Source organism: Alligator mississippiensis, chromosome 7 (genome assembly GCF_030867095.1).
Source record: "Alligator mississippiensis isolate rAllMis1 chromosome 7, rAllMis1, whole genome shotgun sequence".
Lineage (NCBI taxonomy): Eukaryota > Metazoa > Chordata > Crocodylia > Alligatoridae > Alligator > Alligator mississippiensis.
The window spans coordinates 74,084,966-74,093,660 of NC_081830.1; the positions used below are offsets into that span (position 1 = coordinate 74,084,966).

Below are 8,695 nucleotides of genomic sequence, written 5' to 3' on the forward strand. Positions count from 1 at the left end.
CAGTAAAAATCAAGTGCTTGAACACCTTTAACAATTTGAAGTCAAGGCCTGGCCCACAGAAGGATTATAGGCACTTAAGCTCAAAGCTGTGATCTTCAAAGACCTCGTTCAGTGGCCACCTAACTCCAAAAGGTCCTCAATTTTCCACATTAATGTTTCCTAGAGAACTAAAGTTCTGCCCTAGGCATGCCCAAATGTGTCTAAACCTTGACAAGGCTGAGCACCTCAACACCCAGCTTAAGCTTATACTGCTTCAGGATCAATAAACTAGGTGTTCATGCATATCTAGCAAATCAGGTGAGGTTGCAGCCACCTCTGCATTGCTGGTCATTGCTCCCACACCCCACTTTACAAACTCGTGGATCCACTTGTGACTTCACATACAATGAAACAGCCACCACCAATCTTTCAAAATGTAGCTGGAAGAGGATATAACATGCCCCTCTTGGAAAGCTGATGTTACAGTTATGCTCAGGATAATGCTTTCGTTATAGATACCACTATGAGGCAGCTAACTCTTCCCATACATTATATAAGGAACCCAGGCCCCTAACTCAGTTCTGTTCCATGACAAGGGTTTGACCCTAGTGTGAAGACCTAGCAAACCAAGTCATTTTGGAGAATGAGACAGAGCTGATACTTAAGAGCTTTTGAACAATTTCCCCCTAAGATTTTGTACAGTTCCTGTTCAAAATAAATGCCAGCCTTTGTGAATGGTCATGAACTAGTGTGCCACCAAAATCCTGATGACACTGAGCTCTACATCTCTTTCTGTCATTAAACATGTTCAATGCCATATTTTATCTAGGGAAGATGAAGATGATCCAGATAGGATAAAGCATCTTGAGGAGCTATCAGGACCTAGTTACTCTACCCTTTCTTAGGTAAGATCCTATTATTCTAACTGATGCTCGCTGTAACCCAAATAGCCAAAACGCCATTTTTCCAACTTGGCTGACCAGCAGATTAGGCGTTTTTCTAGGGAATATGGCTGTAATCACAATGACTCAATCGACATTTCTAGTCTAAACTACCACAATATGTTCACTACTGAATACCACTGCAAAGCCCATGTGGAAACTACTGCTAGATTAGCATCCATTAACTCTTCCCCCTAGGAAGAACAGATTTCCAAGACTTCTACATTGGCTCCCTAACTCATTCTGGCTCCATATCAAGGTCTCATTTCATATATTAAAAGCCCCAGGATAAAATATTAAAAAGCACTTAGCTTCAGGAGACCAAGTTCCTAAACTGTTTAGGTGTTTCTGAAGACTATACTGCATAAGAAAACTAGTAAGAGATCATCACCTATTCTGTACTCCCCCAGAAGCTCTAACCAACAGGGCTGCTGAGGCTGACAGTCCCCAGGGAATAGCACCTAAAGAGAGAGAGAGAGAGAGGACATTCTGTTTGGTTAGCTAATGGCTACATAAAATACTACCACCAGATCAAGATTAACTGATTCCAACCACTTTCAAGGATAAGAACAGGACTCATCTCTTTAGCAGAACTTCCCTCCAGTGTTACAGCAGTAGCATTTTAACCCTTGACAATATTTTTTTCCTGGAAGACAAATACTAAGAGTTATCCCTCTGTTTAGAAAAGTGAAGATTTTCTCCTAATTCTGAATATGGAGCCCAACTCCCATAGTGATGTTTGTTCTAGAAATATGGAGGACAGATACATTTGAGCTGGACATGTTCAAGCAAGTTTTTTTCACATCATTTGTATGCTACAGTCTGCTATCTTATTTTTCCTTGATTACTATGCATTTTATGAAATGATTGGAATCTATTATTTCAGTGGGGGCTCCTCAAGATTGAAAGGGTATCAGAATTTTTCTTTTTATTTCCAGGCTTGATGACCTTGCTATGTACCTGAATGTCTCTCTTCTGCAGAAGTAATGACTTATACACCCACTAAGATTTGCTTGAGACTCTAATCTACAAAGCAAACTGGATTGACTCCACCTCAAATCAGTGGTTGGGGCAAAAAAGAAAGAATTTCAACCTACCATAACAGCAATCATAGGGGATCTGGTGACTTGGAACAGTACTGAAATCTCAGAAACAGCAAAGTAGCACTCTTATAGTCATGAGACAACTTGAGAGCTGAAAATTAGCCATGTGCTTAAGTATCTTGCTGAATTGGGACAGTACAGGTTGGATTTTTTGGAGAAACTGGCCAAAATAAGAATTTAATAGATGACATCTCACCATGATGCAAGTTGTTCATACATAAAGTTACTTTGAGTACCGGATACCAATATCAAGCACCTGTTTGCAAGTCTACAACCAGATATATTGAAGATGGAGGTGACATGTAGATGTTGATTGTTAAAATGAGCAAAAGTATAATGAACAAACAAAAGTGGAATCCAAAACCCTTCACACTTTCGTAGGACATGGTTTTCATTACAGATTACTCATATTTGCTCCAAATTGGTGACAATATTGTGGAAACAACTCAAGAGATTTCATCTTTGTCAAATACCAGTCTGAACCCTAGATTTTCAGCCATGAACTAAACTCCAGATCACAGTCAAAATGACACTGGAGCCATATCTGAGCATTGCCACCTCTACCCATCTCCAATGTCTGAGTATGATATGTGAGAATGAAACTTTGATAGAATTTTTGGTGATGAGTACTTTGGGTTAGGGACATTTTGGTGTGTGGTCTGTTCAGTGTGCAGACTACCCACTTTCATCTACATCAAGCCATTCACTTGACTTTTGACCTTTCACTTGGCACTGTCCTGTCATTTCCTTGGTTTCACAAATTTTAGCCTCTCACTTGACCTGTGAACTGTGACCTTTCACTCAACCTTTGATCTCATAAATTTTGGACGTGCATATATGTAATCGTGGAACAAATAAACAAAGCAGCTGGAAGAAGCTGTTCCTGAATGAAGCACAAGTGGAAGGGATATAATGAGCATTCACAACCCTGGCAGACAACTTCAGACCCAATGGAAATGTCCTTCTGTTCTGATGAGGACTGGCATATAATCAGTATGAAGTGTATTGTATTCTGTATTGACTATATATCACTGCTGATGTCTTGCATATATATTGCTTTGTGACAGTGGCAAGGAATGTGGGATTAAACTAGCCCCAAATTTGCTGTATAACATGAAATATTACTCAGCAGATACTCATCCAAAATTGTGTGCAAATTAATCATGACCTCTAAAGTCCCATTAGGGTCTTATCAAATAAAATCACCAAAATGAGTTAAGCTCACAGCCCTAGGCTTCGACTCCACTGCTCTTACAATGCAAAAGAATAAAGCAGCCCAAATCCCTTCCCTCCCCAGCCCCTTGAGTTCCTGCATCACCTCCAGGCTCACTCTTATTCCACAGAACTTTAAACAGAAAGTAATGTTCAGCCCTAACAACAGAGCTCAGACTCCTCTATAACTAACTCAGTATCAGCTGAGCACCTTGCATCTTCCTCTATTCTGTTAGTGGGCTTCAAAACAAAGTGTTAAGGAACCCTTGATACCTTAGCCACATGGGATAATCCGTGGTTTAAAATAGTACAAGCACTATGATGCTCTATAGGCATGTGCATGTTTAGAACTGCAGAATTGTGATACAGGCTATGGACAAATGAACCTTCTAACTACTTTGGAAAGAGAGGGGGCCCTGACGCTTGGAAGTGTACATTGGCTCTTATATCTGCATGATCCTGTAGGGATACAAGTTCATTGAATCACTGTAACTTTAACCCTGAATGAAACAGGATTCAAGTTGCAACATTTGCTACACTTCTATCATGACAGAAGCATGTTGATACGGCAATTGTATTATAACAGCTTATCTTGGTACCTTTTGATATCAATAAAATTGTTGCATCTATATATACTGAAAGTGCATCAGCAAATGAAATTACTAAGTAACGGAATAACATAAAACAGTGGTTTTCAAACTTTTGTTGTCACATAGCCTTTTACCTGCAAAATACTGTTGCTTATACCCCCTACATCAGTGATTCTAACTAGGGTGCCATAGCACCTAGGGGTGCCTTCAGATCCTTTCAAGCATGCTGTGGATTGCCACACAATGTTCACACTGTTAGGTGTGCAAACATGACTCATAAGACAAAGACAAAGTTTTCAAATAGGAATCCATAGTGTTAAAAACATACTGGGCTGTCTTTCTGAATTCTGTGCAACAGAAGAATTGATCTATTCTTTTTCTGTAGTAAAAAAAAAAAGGGTGAAACTAAACTGGGATTTTCCAAAACGTATCTTGAGTCTATTGATGGGTGCCTTGAATCTAAAAATGTTGCGAACTGATGCCCTACACCTAACACATCTCTGTGTGTTCATTCCTTAGAAAGAGTGTCAACACCCAAGTCAACACATAGCAACACCATTACTCACCACTCACTGACCAATCAGAAGCTCCACCACCAAGATGAAAATGTAGGCATGTACTCCTTAGCAAAGTTGCATGTACCTCTGGGGGTACATGCACCCAGGCTTGAAAATTACTGCTGTAAAATATTCCAGAACTCAAAATTGCATATTCAAACAAAAAAAAGTGCAATCTGATTCGAGGGCGAAGATTTTTACATGGATTTAAAGTACATAGATTTCTACTATACTAATTATCTAGATATTTATGTTTTGACTTACATGATGATTGCTTTCAGAGTCCTTCAAATAAAAGATGGAAATATTTAAGGCTTGACTTGCAGCAGTGCTGCCAGCCAAGAGTCCCTAACCAGTCAAGGGAAGGAATGGTTGACATAGGAAAAAAATTTAGAAAGAAACAGTGACACTTCAATTGTGTTCCTGCCAAAAAAGGCAGCTTATGGTACCTTAAAAGCATCCCACCTTGGCTCTCTGGCCTTGTAGGGGCAAATAATGGAACAAGCAGCTCGCGTGTATATGGTAATTGTACATGAGTAGGATGCAGGGTGACGTGGGAGATAGACAGAATTGGTGCCAATCTGCCAATCTATTGCAAAGGAGATCTCTAACAAAAAGGAGCTTGGGGACCACTGATTTACTCTGACACGTAATGTAATGAACCAGTGCATGCTGTCACTTTACTTGAATTCAGTGTGATTTTACATTTTGGAAGCAAACTATTTTAAATTCATGGAAAGAGAGACTATGCAGAGAAAACAACTGAATAGAAAGCATGGTCAGCTCTTTTTATTCTTTCAGTTAGAGCAAATTATTGGAAAGATCAGGATGGAATTTTGAATGTCCCACTAAACAAAGGTCATACACCATGGAATGAAAGGTACATACCAATTAGTGGCACCACTCTGGACATTTTCCAAATGTAATGTTACTTGCAAAATAAATAAAGTGCAAAATTAAAAAAGTTGTTCTTTCAATTGTAGGGTCTCTGGTTCTGTATCATGCTTGGGATCAAGGCCAGACCATGATCCATGGTACCTCTTCTGATATAATGGGCCCTTTTCTCATTTAAAACACCCCTCATGGAAGCCTAACTTTGGCAGCTGTGATGTTTTTTGAAACAAAAATGGATAAAATGCAGAGAAAAATAAATATATTCTAATCCATTCTAGTGATGGAAGAACCCTAAATGATCAAACATTGCTTCAGGCAGGTCCCGGTAAGATCAGATGATTATCCAAACATTGCTTAAAATCTGGTTCTGCAAATCTGTGATAGAAATTATTCAAGAAAGGACTACATTTCTTCCAATACTTTTTCCATGAGATTTTTAGTTATCTGTTTCCATTTGGCCTAGAATTACTAAGATGAGGTTCTCCTCTTATTGAAAGGGAAATCATTTGGCTGGGTAGAGGTTGTTAGGGCAGTTCCTAGTCTTTGGACCCATATTATTAAATATTCCTCTTAATCTTGGCACAACAAGCAGCAGTATGCTAATGAGATTTGCCAATGACAAAAGTTGGAAGGGATCATCAGTATAGAACAGGACTGAAATATCATATGGGCAGAACTGGATGGCCTTGAAAATTGATCTACTAGAAAGGGGATGAAATTTAATAGAACAAAGTGAAAGGTTGTATAATTAAAGACTAATTACAAGAGCTTCTATATGATATGAACTCATGAGGGGGAAGTGACAAGAGAAAGATATGAATGTAGTAGTAGACTATAATCTGATTATGTGCCATCAGCGTGTCAGAGCCATGGAAAAGGCAAAGCATTTCCACTAGAGATAGGTAAGCAGTACTGCACTTCATAGATTTCATAGACATTAGGGCTGGAAAGGACCTTGGAAGATCATCGAGTCCAGCCCCCTGCCCAAGGGGCAGGAAGTCAGCTGGGGTCAAAGGATCCCAGCAAGATAAGCATCCAAATTTCTCTTGAAGGCGTTCAATGTAGGTGCATGAATCACCTCCGGTGGCAGGCTATTCCAGACCTGGGGGGCTCGGACAGTGAAGAAAATCTTCCTTATGTCCAGCCTGAAATGGTCTTGCTAAAGTTTATAACTGTTGCTGAAGTTTATAACGGTTGAACACTTGAACAAGGCATGAGTGTGACCTCCTCTGGAAGACCATGTGCAGTTCTAACTACCTGTGTTCCATAAAGATCAATTCAGACTGGGCTCAGTGCAGGAAAGTAGTACTAGGATGGTAGCAGAGGAATGGATATCTTATCTTCTAAAAGGAGACTAGGGTTAGGTCAATGTAAATGCCAAACTGTACATACGTTTGGGATCCCATAAACCCACCAACCCTGCCTCCTTCCACCCTCCCTCCTGAGATCCGCAAGCCCTCCCCAATCCCAACAGTTCCTCCTGCCCTGATCCTGCATGCCCCTTCTTGTACCCCAATTTACTTAGATCATGTTCCCGGCACAACTCCTGGCACCAGCAAACATCTGCACAAGCAGGACCCAATCTACAATCATGATGCTTAAAGGAAGCCGTGTGATCATAGATCAGGTCCCGGGAATATCTGCAGATACCCCATGAGAATTTAGGCTTGTGTAGCTTCACAAAACAAAGGCTGACAGGGATTATGAGCACTCTCTATAATTACATAGGCTGAGTAAACCCCAAAAAGGAATAAGACCTACTAAAACTAATAGATAATGACCACAGAAATATGATCAGGTTGGCCTGTGGGAAGTCAAACTGTCCTGATTTAAAAAAAAAAAAAAAAGATTGTGAACGCAGCTCCATTTACTGCTGCACAAACCAAGGGATTTTTTTTTCATACTTTCAAATGTTGCTAGTTAGCTTTTGTTGGCATATGAAGAATATTGGTCATGGATAAATTTAAGCTGGACATTAAAAGAAGGTTTCTAGACATCAGAAGAGTAAGTCCAAGAATTTGAGGGGAGGGGGGGTGCATAAAAACCTAACTAGTTCTAAAATGAAGCCAATTAGTTAATGAAGGGGATTATATGAGGATTCACTGACCCAAGAGGCCTCTTCCAGCCTGTGTTCTAGTATTTCAGTATATCTGTCTCCTGCCTTAGCCACAGTTGGAAAATTAAAAAAATATATATTGATAGACAAGTAACTATAAATGTGTTAAGAAAAAACTTCCTACTATAAAAACAGTAGAACAATGAAACCAGCTATTGAGGGAAGTTGTGAAGTCTCCCTCACTGGAAGTTTTCAAGAAAAGGCAGGAGAAGCATCTATCTGGGATGATACAGAACATGCTGCCTTCAGGCAGGCAGTTGGACTAGATGACCTGGGAAGTCCTTTCCAACTTTGTGATTCTAAAATCTTTTGCAATTGCCTCCTTGACCCTGGAACATATAAAACCCCTTTAGTTTGTCTTAATAGATGCAAAGAAATTCAGGCCAAAGGGACATATAGTATTTTGCTTGAAGCAGTCATCCTTGTCATACATGCATGTGAGTATGCAAACATATCTCCCACAACTAAATTACGTGAATGGGACATTTAGACCCCTTCCAGCAGTTATGTACCTAGCTATGCACCTAATGGACAATTAACATTATTAGCTATCTATTAAACTAACCCACAGTTTGAAGCAATGTTTCAAAGTGACTTGCTAAAACAAATTTGTGAAGTGTACCTATTGGCTTTTTTGAGGAGTGGAAGCAGATGAGTTTAGTAAACACATCCATTTGCTTGTAACATGCATGGTCATATTTTCATACATATAAAGAGATGGATGTCATTCCCATTGATGCCAGCAGAAAAACTCACAGTATATTCCTGAGTTTAAATGCAGTAGCTATAGGCCACAGGTCTACATTCAGAACTCAGATGCAAAGTATTCTTGATGCAACTGTGAATTTATCTAAGCAGAAATACCCGACTGTTTGAGAGCTACTTCTCATAGAAAGTGGCAGCAACAAATGACTCAGTTATCTTATGTGAAAAATTCAAGGGGATTTTCTTGGACAGATCTCAAGTAAACAAACATATAGGATTTTTTTTTCTTTTGTTATCTCCTGCATATTTAACTACTACTTTTTCCTTAAATGGCGAGCGCAAATAATTTAATGAAACAGCAATACTTTTCCTTATGTGGACCTGGATTATTTCAGCCATGAGTAGTGTGAGCAGTCACAGGTGCTGCAGTAAATAAAGTATTAGAAAGTGTCTAAATTGTAACAGTGGAAGCACTGTTTCAAGATCCTTGTCTGCTTTTTATTAATAGTCAGATTCCTTTCTATCACCAGTCACAACTGCCTTTACCTTATTTTTCAGCAAAAATATTTTGATAGGGAAAGATCTATTAAAAATTACT

At 39.3% G+C, this 8,695-nt stretch overlaps 1 protein-coding gene across 5 annotated transcripts in view; it reads right to left on the bottom strand.

Annotated features, from left to right (window-relative positions):
- The window catches only part of MECOM (MDS1 and EVI1 complex locus), a 501,989-nt gene that overhangs the window by 139,927 nt on the left and 353,367 nt on the right, over positions 1-8,695 (bottom strand). The gene's annotated exons all lie outside the window — the stretch shown is intronic.